At 33.5% G+C, this 13987-nt stretch overlaps 1 long non-coding RNA gene across 2 annotated transcripts in view; it reads right to left on the bottom strand.

The window, feature by feature from the left end:
- Positions 1–710: 710 nt before the first annotated feature.
- The window catches only part of LOC136855635 (uncharacterized), a 16674-nt gene continuing 3397 nt past the window's right edge, over positions 711–13987 (bottom strand). The window contains exons 1-4 of one of the 2 annotated variants that reach the window (XR_010858092.1): positions 12620–12722; positions 8473–8648; positions 3204–3335; positions 711–2396 (exon numbers count right to left, since the gene is read on the bottom strand). This is a non-coding gene — a long non-coding RNA (uncharacterized lncRNA). Of the gene's footprint in view, positions 2397–3203; positions 3336–8472; positions 8649–12619; positions 12723–13987 lie in introns of those variants that run through there. The other variant, XR_010858091.1, reaches the window with a different exon arrangement.

The following is a 13987-nucleotide window of genomic DNA, read 5'->3' as shown; positions in this document are numbered from 1 at the left end:
AGCAATCCCATGTAACCTACTTTATAGCACCTTGTACAAAATACGACATTTAGTTTATAAAGTTTCCTTAACCCTTGCACTGACGTACATTTTACTCAACATTCTAGACTTTAACACTATGAAGACATGATTACACAACAAAGTTTAGTGTTTAAAAACCATACAAGTAACTCCCAAATCTCCCAAATAGACCTCAAAACAAATAAGATAAAAGAATTTTCTTGAAGCAGCTAATGTTATTTAAAAAATCTGAAAAGTTGAAAAACTCCACAAAACACTTCAAAATCAGAAGCTTAGTAGACACGAAACAGGTCGTGGGACAGTTCCTGAAATGTTATAGCTAGTAAAAGCCAGAATCAAGAAAGCACGCCTCCGCTGAAAGTCCTTGCAGAAGAGGCCTCAGAAATCAACTCTATAAGTAATTATTATGGCACTGAAGTAAACTGCAATTGTGAAATAATAACCATCTGTTGCTACAGAACACCACCACATCATCTCTGTTCCTTCAGTTGCCAACTTTAAATTCGATATCAAAGTCAGCAGCTCTCTGAAATAGCTATACTGTAGAATAATTATGAATTGTTCATACTACCTTCTGTATTGACATTTTTGTTATCCTCTCTACAGGCATTCACATATTAAAGCAATGCTTACCTATCAGAGGACATGTTTTTGTTATAAAAGGGTTCCGCGCATGCGCACACCACTAGGGAGCCATATGTTCTAGCAGGGATCGGCTCAGGAAAGGGAAGGAACCAGAGGTGGGTAGGTAGGAATCCAGCAGCAAAGTGAGGAAAGTTCGTCAGCCCTATTCTAAAAATAGAATAACCGAAACTAATAATGACAATGACAGCCAGCAAGCTTCCTCAAGTCTCGAAAACATTTGCAATGACAGAATACAAATAGATCTTATGATATTTTCCTTAGAGTCCATGAGAGTTAATTTTCCGTAAGAGCAGTCTTGTGGATAAAACCTGCATTTAAAGTCATCAAAAAACCTAACTGGAAATTAAATTTTCTTGACAGGTAAGGCTTTCAAAAACTGGACTAGGTAACTTCCAGGCAATCTACTGCCTTAAAACCATCCTAAAATATAAAATATCCCAACCCATCCAGTGAAAAAAGGCAAGATTAAAGGGAGAAGTATAGCAGAAATCCACTTCACCCAGTTATTAACGCCAGTCTTGGATTAACACTAATAAACACTGCCAGGAAGCTCCACAGAATTGGACAGGTAAAAGCAAACTTTAACAGGAGAATTATTGTGAGAACCCTCAACACCTCATATGACTATGGAACTGACTCACACTAGTACCATTTCAAAACTTATTACTTAAAACCAACTATGACAAGAAGTATGTCAAAACTTTTGTTATAACTATAAGATGTAGCAAGCGACAGTAAAACAAGCCAACACAAGTTCCAGCAATAAACTTTTCAATTCACTGAATACCAAAACTACGTCACCTTAATGGGCAACAAACCTCAAATTATATCACTATATTTAATTCTTTAATCTGAATTTTATTCTACAGATACTATGCTTGCTTGTCAAGAATACACTTTTGATTTTCGTTAAACAGTTAGTCCTTTTCTCAAATTTACAACACATATTTTAAATGCTTTTCATTATTGGAAATATATGTATGCGATGTGAGGTTAAGGTTACTGATAAGTTAAAATAATGTTATTCTGACATTTTCACTTTTAAAACTAGTTGAAATACAAATCCACTGAATGAAAAAGTACCTTCTGAAGTAGATAACAGCTGGCAAATTTGCAAGCAAGGAAACCATGAAAATAAGAGTTACAGGGCCTACAACTTGAATTATATATAACTTTTTCTTTGGTATTAATAAAATAGTCACTAAAAAGCTGTATACCCTATAAAATAACCATTTCCTCTAGTATAAGATTTTATAGATGTCAGTGCACTGATGAGAGTGAGATAAATGATGAGACTCTAAGTAAATACAACAAGGCAAAAAACTACAAATGGCAAACTGAAACTTGCATCAAATGCACTAATGTAAATATATCTGATTATGAGTTATAATGATATAATTAAATTTTAGATATGAATTTAGAAACTATGAGGTACAAAAACACTAATTATTAGAGCCCAAGTTAAGAAAAACTAGCCAACTTCCAGTAAAATCTGACTTCACTGACAAAATATCAAATTAAAAGGGTCTCATAAACCTATATTTTCAAAATTATGAACCTTCCCTACACTCAAAACTCAGGTGTACGCTCTTGAAGCCATAGATCCTATGTCCTTCTTGCCACATAGAATAGACATTTTTCATCTAGATAGTGGAGTCCTTAGTGTACATCAGAATCAACTTCATGGTTTTAGGATTGGTAATCTCTTCAAGAAGGGAACCAAGTTTAACCTGTAAGAGAGTCAGTAACTGAGATGAGGTGAACTATTCAACAGTAATTAAACTTAAGTCTTTACTCCCATCCAAAGCACCAATGAAAATAGTCTAGGAATTCTGAGAACGTTTTTACAGTAATTAAGACGCAACGTGCTGGAAGCTACAATGGAAATAAAGCAAATACTTGATATTTCCTTACGAAATTTCATTAGCAATTATGTATCTATCAGTTCAACATTTTGCTAAATGCTGTAGATTACAACAATTCCCTACAAATATTTGGAGATCTTTGAAAATTCTTTTAACTGCTAGAGCATTAAGCTATAACGTTAAAAAGTAGAGCTGCCACACATGCTCATCCTACATTACCAAGCAGCCCTCCAGAGAGTCTGGGCATCATACAAAGGTCCCAAGTTGAAGCAAGTGGAAAAAATCAATAATTTGCTGTTTACCAAAACTTGGCGCATGAATGTAGGGAATTAGCCCACAAGCAAGTACTATGAATAAGTTCAACAGTGAAGTGATTCAACATGCTACAGATTACCACTTTGAGAAATGACACATTTTGTAACCCTAGTAAATTCTAAGTAAACAATGACGACACAAGTCCTGCGAAAAACATAAGAGTATACAGCACTGTCAACAATTAAACTGTTAAGATTTGTTCTTATACAACGCAAGCTAGTCCAATCTTGCTTTATAGAGCATTTGTACACTAATAACTATCAAGTTATTCTTGCTGAAATTTATGCAAAATCCCTCTTAAAAGTTACAGATGAATTATATTGTAAACTGAGACTGCATTGTCAGATATATGTATACTTAGGTTCATCCCGCGAAATCCCAGTTCCTGTAGTTTCTTTTTTCTCCACTTAAGTCAAAAGCAGGGATTTCTGCACTGGAAGTCTTGCTGCTTCTGTCTTTTCACCCTCGGCTTTTGATGTACAGGCAAATCTGGAAGACACATTGTAAATAATTTATACTTCAAATGGTCTAGAAAAAATTCCTTAAAACTAGTAAAACGACTGGTATCCAAACCTTTTATAATAGACACGTAAGAGAAAATGTCTTATCAATATAGTCCTTGATGAACATTTTATTGTTTTCTGTCGTCTGAACTTGCTACTTAAGATAATCTATTGAAAAATTGCTACAGGTTAAAGCTTAAGAGGACACTTAGACAGATTACAAACTCTAAGCTGCTAGTTAAAAAAAATAGGCAGATTACAAACTCTAAGCTGCAAGTAAAAAAAAATGGGCAGATTACAAACTCTAAGCTGCAAGTAAAAAAAAAATGGGCAGATTACAAACTCTAAGCTGCAAGTAAAAAAAAATTAGGCAGATTACAAACTCTAAGCTGCAAATAAAAAAAAAGGCAGATTACAAACTCTAATCTACAAGTAAAAAAAAAAATCTAAATATCAGGAAAAACGACTGCTAGACAAAAGTTTGAACGAAAACCAGTGATAAGACTTAAAAGAAGACGTAGATAATTTTTTTTTTGGTGAAAAGGCACTTACTTAGCCGCGAAAGGTTAATCAAGTTATTAGTACCTAAATATATACCGAAAAACCAAATTATAGCTTTCCACTGGAAAGGGGCTTAAATTGTAATTCACGGGAGCTGCTGCAGTGAATTCTACTGTATATTTAAAATGTTTATAAAGTGAAACCCATATAGCAATGTGGGCCTGTTAACTGGACAGGCGGAAGTACTTTTATTCTAGATTTTAGGAACCAAATAGGACCATGGGCCTTGCCAAGGAGGAGTTGGAAAGCGAAAATCAAGCACATATAGAAATATCTTGCAGATTGCAACCTATCGTCCACGAGAAACTATTAGGGGCGCAGCCACGTTTCCCGTCCTGCCGAAGGAGGTATTTAATCCTAATCCTAAAAGGTACGCTTTCAGGATTGACCTCGAGGTTAAGGTTAAACCTGAGAGTGGACATATTCGAGAGTGCAGTCCAGCTGTTTGCTTTTACTCACAAATACTTCGTTTTGAAGTAATGTATGCATTTGTATGCATGCATATATGTTAACGTATGTACTTATATACATAAAAGGTATATATATATGTATAAAATATATAAATATATATATATATATATATATATATATATATATATATATATATATATATATATATATATATACATATACATATATATATACATATAATGTATATATATATATATATATATATATATATATATATATATATATATATATATATTTATATATATGTATACAGTATATAATATATATTTATACAGTATATATATATATATATATATATATATATATATATATATATATATATATATATATATATATATATATATATATATATATATATATATATATATATATATATATATATATATATATATTGCAACAAATGAATGGGATCTTTTTCTCACAGCCTCACCTGTTTTTACAATTTTGCAACACAGCTGAAAAAAGGAATATAAAAATCATTAATTACTAAAACTGTGGTTTCAACTCGCCCCTTCATAAACTCTCTTCCATTCCCCAAAATGGGAAGCCTAACCCCTCCTTCTCTGTTCAAAGTGACTGCTTTTTAGGCCTAATTCCAGGTAGCCCTGCATCCAGCTAGGCAAGGGAGGAGCCAAAAAAAGAGAAAGTTGCCCCCCCCCATTCTGAACCCACATGGGTTGACTATTGCCATGCGGTCGCCATTAAAGGAAACATGACAAAGATTGACCTTTGCACCATCTGGAAGACAAGCGGTGCATAATCCTCGAAGGTTATAAATAGACACTGCAACAGAAATCGAGAGAGAACGCTTAGAACACGGCCCGAGGACAGACGTCCTTGCTCTCCCTGTCCTTCTGAACCACGTGTTTCAACACCGGGGCCTCGACCCAGTATACTTGTAGTGGCATTATAATTCCCTCCTCCATTGTCAGCACCCTATTGAATGAAGACATCGTCATCTTGACTAAGGTAATGTGCTGGAGTAAGGTCCTTTTAGCCAGTCACGATCCCTGTTATTTCTCTGTCTAATGTTTCTTTTATTTGTCCATTGTGTGATCAACTTCAGTAATTTGTGTTGGAGCATTCAGTGTTAACGTAATTGTGCATTAGTGTTGAACTGAGTTATCTGGCACCATCTGTGCATTCCTCAGTTTCCCTTTGAGAGTCTTACTATTACTGCAAGTAACCGTCTTGCATATATTTGCAGATAGGCCTCAACTGTAGAATCTCTCGGCCGATCCATGTGCAGTTCCCCTTTCCACTGCGATGTTCCCTGTTGCGAAGATATCGTCAGCGTAGAATATTTATTCTGTGTAGGATTCATTATTTTAGCATGCCCTTGTTATCATCTGCCCAGCAATTCGTCATTCTTCTGATGTGTGTTGTTATGTAAATATAATTAATTAAGAGAACCCTTGAGTTTACATAATTCCCTCACATGAAGAAGGCCCTAAGCCATAGATTTCCTTTGTTTTGTCTACGATTTGTCCTAATATTGAGACAGATATTTATGAAATAAAAGGAACTCTCCTGTGTTATCCGTTGCCGCCCAGAGTTAAGTAAGTATCCCAGGACATTCGTAGCAATATATATATATATATACATAATTATATATATAGTACATATATATATATATATATATATATATATATATATATATATATATATGTATATATATATATATATATATATATATATATATATATATATATATATATATATATATATATATATATATATATATATATATATATATATATATATATATATATATATATATATATATATATATATATATATATATGTATATGTATATGTATATGTATATATATATATATATATATATATATATATATATATATATATATATATATATATATATATATATATATATATATATATATATATATATATATATATATATATATATATATATATATATATATATATATATATATATATATATATATATATATATATATATATATATATATATATATATATATATATATATATATATATGTTAAATTTTGTACTGGGCAAAATTAAAAATGCATAACAAGGTCCAAGTATAATGCTTTGATCTTGTTGTGTTTTTGTATTGAGGAATGGAGGGAGGTCACAGTTCGGACCTTGCTCTTAATCCATCCCTACACGAGGAAATGGCAGTGCCGCCCAAAAATAGGGCCAAATCTACCAAATTATCACCCTTTGTTCCCGAAAAGCTTGAACGGGTTTAAGAAAATATGGCAGCAGTACTAATCACTATTTACGCTAGCTTGGACGAACTAAGGCCTTATTTAAGGCAACGATAGTTTAAGAGCCAACAGCAAGCTAGGACTAGTTACTGTTAACAATGAGTGGCCAGAAATAATCAAATTAAAACTAAAGCAATAATACTTAAAATCTGTTTTGACCAGCATATTAGCGGCAATTTTCATGTGAAAATGTTCTTCCGTGTGTTAATTACTAGCATCAATGCTCCCTGATTCCTCTAAAACATTTTTTTTCTTTTTAGAAATATGAGTGCGCTTAAATCCTAATAACTTTTTGCTTTACATACATAGAACATTGGAAAACACATTTTATATAAAATACCAATAATGCCCTTAAGAGCTATACTGTATATTGCGCACAGCAAAAAAAAAAAAAAAAAAAAAAAAATCCATGTCATGCACTTACTGTACCATTGTTTTTCCCACAACTCTTTCCCCTGTCTTCACTTTTTTCACGGCTTTCGCTTCTCCAGAACTACTTTGTCACCATTTTCATACTCAAATGCATATCTGTACAAACATAATTTTCATACAGACAAAGAAATATGGGATTATTTCTGTCCGCCGCTGCCAAACCTCATTTCGATGACACGTGGTCAGCGAGGTCAATTAAAAAGCCAGCTCGATCAAAAACAATTGCAACGGTGGTCACCTCAAGCAGCCAGTGTCACTGGACAGTACGGGTAGCGCAACAAATCTCCCCACCCAGCACCTTCACTCTCACGCCAAGGAAATTGTTTATAACATGTTAAAATAGTTTATTTTACAGAAACAAGGGGGTCCCTGTAATTAATGGTAAACCAGTTTTCTCTCTTAAATGATGAATAGTTTATTTTAACCTGCAGAGGCACTGAAAAAATTTAATCACGTAACCAAATAAACAACTGTTAAAATGGAATATGGACAAGAATCAAATGGCCTACAAAGCTATTCCTGCTGAATCACCCGCACACATTTTAATTTTGTTAATGCATTAAACACATTATGGTATAATCTGGTATAATTACAAAAAATACGATTACTATTTCATAAAGCGCGCAAAAAGAAAAATCATTAAGGAAAATCAATAAATAACAGCTCAAATTTACTCAACGCTGTTTCGTAAGAAAACGAAGTACAGTAAATGACAGATCTCTGGTAAAGGCATCAACAAGGGATTAACCTCGATGATGAGATTTGAAATGGTAAATAGATCTGGCAGAGCTGTACTCTTTTCCTGGCCACGCCCTTGTGGTCCTAGAATATCGGAGACTATAGATTTTGTTTCCTTGGTCATTATTGCTATAGGACGATTATGATTATAACTCTAGAAACTCACTTGCAAAACCAATCTCGTCTTTGCAGAGCACATGCTATCCCCAGTAATGACAGCTATGGTATCCTTCTTGCAAAACATACTGTGACACTCAGTATTCCTTTGACATCATATCCCTTGGAGAATTATGGGATATGGGGAAGTTCTAACCTACATGAAAGAATATGTGTTTTCTTACTTGGAATATAAAATGCAAAAGCTTTTTAACTTTAGTATTAGGATTTTGGAGCATAGTTGGGAAAATTATTGAATATTTGAGAGTTCTAACCTAAGTTTATAAAATTAGGAGCATTCTAACCTGAATTAAAGAATGTGGGAAAATTATAACTTGACTTAAATATGGAGAATTTTAATTTAGATTATTTGGGAGACACAAAAGCGCTCTAACCTCGATTGTTAAATATGAGTCTTCTAAAACACCTATCATAAGTTTCAAGTAACCCAGCAGCGCATAAGAAACATATCCAATCTGTGAATACTTAAGCTTAAGCATTTCTCACCAGAAGTGAAGGCAATCTGGCTGTTATGCTCATTTATCAACTCCTCAGCTGTATTCCACCATATCTGCATTGCTGCCTCCACAGTTGTTCCTGTTTGTCAGTCTGCAGTGGTCCTTGTTCACTATTCGTTTTTTATTACTCCATTCTTATGCGAGTTACTGAAAGCACACTCATATCTGCAAAACATAAAATTTTTTACAAATTCAGTTATTACTTACGTGCTTGAAGGATGCTGTACTTTTTATAATTGGTTTAGGCTTCAAAACATAAGGATATAGCATGAACATTTCATAAGAGGCTTCAAAGCACAAGGTTTTATCATAAGAACAAAGTTTTTAGCAGCCAAACATTGCGCTAGGTACTCATTTCAGTTGACAATTATTAGTCACTATAAACTCTTGTGTGAGACATTAGCCTGCCAAACAAAGGTTACTTCCATTTTGTTAAACTCAACATATTAGCTTCTGAAGTTCAAAGATACACTGCTATTTTATTTATACCAGTTCTAAATATCAGCTGCACAAGCTCTGATTTCTACGTTGTTATAGTCAAGTGAAACTTTCACCATCAAACCAATATTTCGGTTTTTTTGGTGGCAAGAATACCCAAAGCAAAATGTCACATTCGTTATTTTGAACTTATATCAATAATTAATTTTTTTCTTTATTTGCAAGCTTGCTGAAAATGGCTTGGAAAGATAAGTAAAGCATTTTTGTGAAGAAACCGATGGGAAAGTCGTTCTAAAGCCCTTAAATAGAGCAAGATAGACGAAGAAAACTAAAGTGGAAAAATCTGGGCTTAGCCTCCAAAAATTCTTTAGGCTAACATTTGAAAGGCTGTTGTTGTAAGCGCTACCCAAAGCAAGAATAGAATGCCAAAGAGAATTGTACAAATGAAATGTAGTTTGACCTGTTTTCTGAAGGCCTGCTTGGGGATCTGTAGGTCTACTCCCTAGGCTTAATGAATCTGTGACCAAAATGGCGCTTACAGAACAACCGTTGGGTTAACTTGAAGCAGAGACAGGAAGAGGATATGGAGAAAATCAAGGGTATGGCTATTGATGACAATGGTTACCTTTGATGAAATCCTTTTGAGAAAAGCAGCAAAAGATGATGCATAAAAACATTCTCAAATAAAATGCTGTTTGATATTTGATATCCAAATAAAGATGATGACTCATTCATTTTATATATAATGTTCTCTCCAAGACTAATATGAAGCGTGTTAACCTGAATTCTCAGAATGAGGTTTGAATTACATTATGTTCAATTAGAAATAAAGAATCTAATGGGCAGGTAGAGGGGTGGTAAAAAACCATGATAGGCCCATTTAGGTACGTCCAGGATCTATTATGAAGGATGTAGAGAGTAAACATCCAGTTTCTGAAGACCCTGTTATCCAGTTGCATCCTACCACCCATGCATGCAACACAACCAAGGTGAGCAAGAAGCTTCTTAGAAATGTAGTTAACTGTAACGGAAATAAATTGAAGAAAGCTTCAGACATATGGAAATCTTACTCAAACACTGGATGGTATAGCTTGCACCCATCCAAATACACAAAAAGCTATGAAGGAGAGGTTCATTGTTCTCATGTCAATCCCACTAGGCATACAAAAAATGTACTACCTACCTTACTTCCACAGTCAGAAAAACACAAATACCCAAGAACTACGCCTACAGGCTCCTAAGAGCATCTCTTCACACTCCAGTGTACTTTGCTCTTTTTCTGCGTAGCTGTCCAACTCCGTTAACCTCACTTTTTCCAATGTTCAACTCCCATGTATGAATAAATACTTTGGGTTAGCCCTATTAGTCCATAAATGATTCCAGTCCAGTGAAGATACTGTCTAGACGAAATTAAAACTTGGATCTGATAGAACGGTGGAGAAAACTATGATGCTATGATGCCTCCCAACTCTACAGAAAATCTATGCCATAGAAACATTCACGAAGAAGGAAAACATACAACGTCAAGGATGAGTTGGTAGGTGCTGTATACATTGAAAGAGTGAGAATTAAACAATCATATGAGAAAAAAGCCCATGCGCTCAAGTGGCCTAAAAAATTCTAAGTAGTCATGCCTGGATGGCCATAATACTGACCAATGTTGAAAGAACCATCAAACAAGGATCATTCCAAGACTCTGTGAATAAAGTTATGGAATTCAGTGGTCTACAGAGGTTAAATTCTATTCATATGCAAGTCAAAGTGTTACTACAACTGTTAGAAATGAATTACAAACATCACAGCATGACTGAAAAATCCAACAACGATGGCATTTTTGCTGAACAAGAAGGAAGTGTCGATATACACTTGAAACCACGTTCAATAAGAATGTGAGTAAAAAAGTGATATTCATGTGGTCTTCTAAAAAACCACCTGTACCCAATTTAAACTTAAGTTCCAAATAATTCTAGTGCACAACTTGGAACATAATTCCGTATTTTGGTCACAGCTGAGCTAAAACTTCTATGAAACTGTTTGGTTCTGAACCAGAGAGAAATAAAAAGGCAAAACCGTTAGAATTTACAGAATTTCTTAGTACCAAGTCTGAGATTTGGACTCCAGCAGATCAGAATTATAAAAAACTTCATAGAACACATACGAGTTCATCATGCGACTGTACACCACAGACTGATACTAAGGTAAGGAATGAGAAATCTAACAGAACTAAAATTTTTACCCAACTTCTTAAGATATAAGTCAGCTCCTGAGGACTAAAGTGAGGAACAATAATATTCAAAACACAGTAGGATTAAAGAACACAAACATTTCCTCTGGTTGGGTGGAGTCCAAAAATCCTTAAAGACTTTTCAGTACCTCAAATTCTTTGACCTTTCAGTAACTCAAATTCTTTGAACCATTTAAGAAGTTAAATTGGATATGCCTCTCAAAAGTGAATTTGAAGTTAAAAAGACACCATGAATTTTGTTGAGTTATGTGCAAATAACATTGCCAATTATAAGACCTGTGTTGGGATCCAGTGTCCTAGGCCAGCTAACATTCTTTTGAGGTCTGGACAGTTTAATTCTACATAATTTGCACATGCACTAATTTTAAGTAAACACATTGTAAGATTCAGCAGCCTTAGGTCTACAGTCAGGAGATGTGATTGATGCAAATCAAGTAGTATAATTTGCTTAGGCAATAAGCATGTTTTGTAGGCCAAACAAAACTTCTTAATGCACTTAATATACACAGTAGTGTGCCAAGAACACTGCCCTATGGAGCAATATATTATCATTCGGTAACGGTTCTGTGAAATGCTTCCCCAAATCCCATCCATCTAAGTTTGGACACTAGAACCTGATTAGCACTAACACCAGTTTCACAAACTTCAAAACCAGATCTCCCTAAATTACCTGCAAATTTCGAATAATATATAAATACAGTTTGTTTAATTTTGGTATGAAGGATTATGGTGCAAAATAAAATTATTTGTAAATTATTATTAGCAGTGTATGGGGTAGAAGGAACAGTGACGCCACCACCAGACAACTTGGCTGGTGTGTTGTGATGAATTCTGACAGATTCTGAGTTATTAGTTCAAGATCTACAGCAAATTTTGAGAATGCATTGCCTCAGAATGACTTACTAGACTGGGATGGGTAGCAATGCCTTGCATTAAACATTACCAAAATGTTAAATTTTGTCACTGTGACACGTGAGAAAAACACGACTAAGACAGGCTAAATGACTAAAGTTTACCGACTTCAATAATTATTTTAGACCACAGTGTAAACTTTGATGTGTGTTTATTACACTTATCAGGAGGTCTTGATATTTGTTAGGCGTTCATTGTTTCATAAGCAGACAATAATGCTAAAATATAATAAACCGTCAATTTACAAAGATAGTAGGGGCCAACTCATTTCACTTGTCATTTGTAATTCACTCCAATTCATTTCTATTCAATAATTTTGTAGAAACAGTCTAGGCCTAATGATACAGTCTGACCTTGGCACTGCCTAGACCCAAGTTCTCAGACAGTGTCTCATCACAACCACCTTGCACCAGATTTAGGCCATAGACATATGACATGTCTGAGCCTTATCTAAGAATAACAGCCTCGTAAACTGAATCCTTCCCTTCTACAAGACGCAGTCGAGCTCATTTCATTGTTACTATCCAGCTCTTGGTATTACCTTTCGTAACCGACGCCTGAAACCTCTCAACAGCTCTGGATGCCGCCAGTCCACCACTGCTAAAACTGCCAATCCTAGGACCTAACCACCCCTCCTTCACAACCCCTCTCGGTAGGAATGCTATTATCAACTACAGGACGTGACCGGAGATGATGATTATTATTATTTTTGGTTTATAAATGTCCGAAAAAAGTTTTACGAGATGCACGAAGCGTTTTGGTTCAAAATAAGTAATTGGAAAATAAGAATAAAGGTACTATATTCCCTACAGACTCTGCACTTTAACTGTGCCTCGAACGTTGTGAATAAATGGTTCGCATCTCCGTCAACATCAATCTAAGTAACCCAAAACTTACAGTTAACCACAGCAAGCATTAAGTATTTTGATATATATCAAGAAATCTGCTACTGTTTTGGCAAGCGTATTCTGCCAATTATAAAATAAGGGTGGTAATGACATTTAGAAAGTTACAATAACAACGCGAAGCTTAACACTTCTAAATCTATAATTCAGTTATAAAAGATAATTATATATTACATATATATATATGTGTGTATATATATATATATATATATATATATATATATATATATATATATATATATATATATATATATATATATATATGTTGTTGCTTTGACCTGAAAGTATGAACTCGTTGTTCGCTGATGGCGGTTTCACGCCATTAGGTTGAAATGACCAACAGCGGTGAACAAAAGATTTGTATATTTCTTTCCTGATTGGAAGGATTAGTTTTAAGATTTAAGATCAGTGAAATGATTACTTTTTGTTTGAAGTTTAATGCGTATTTAGGTTAACACTGTACGGATATAAGGGACATTTCACGATACGGATACATTGGACATTTACGATCATTGTCTTCGATAAGGAAATTCAGCTTTTACGTAAACCGCGTAATTTTAAATACGATTGTGCAGACAATATCGTCCTGGCCAACAGTAAAATATTGTCGAGAGAACATTTTTAAGTAAAAATACTAAACGTCTACCATTGTCGAAAGGAATCCCAGTCCTATATATATACTGTATACAGTGTATATATATATATATATATATATATATATATATATATATATAATATATATATATATATATATATATACATATATATATATATATATATATATATATATATATATATATATATATATATATATATATACACATATATATGTATGTATATATATAATATCTATCTATCTATATATATATATATATATATATATATATAGATATATATATATATATATATATATATATATATATATATATATATATATATATATATATATATATATATATATATATATACATGATATATATAATATACATGATATATATAATATA

This window comes from Macrobrachium rosenbergii, chromosome 3 (genome assembly GCF_040412425.1).
Source record: "Macrobrachium rosenbergii isolate ZJJX-2024 chromosome 3, ASM4041242v1, whole genome shotgun sequence".
Taxonomy (NCBI): domain Eukaryota; kingdom Metazoa; phylum Arthropoda; class Malacostraca; order Decapoda; family Palaemonidae; genus Macrobrachium; species Macrobrachium rosenbergii.
Note: the sequence above shows the minus strand (reverse complement) of the source record. Positions and strands in the feature narration are given on the sequence as shown.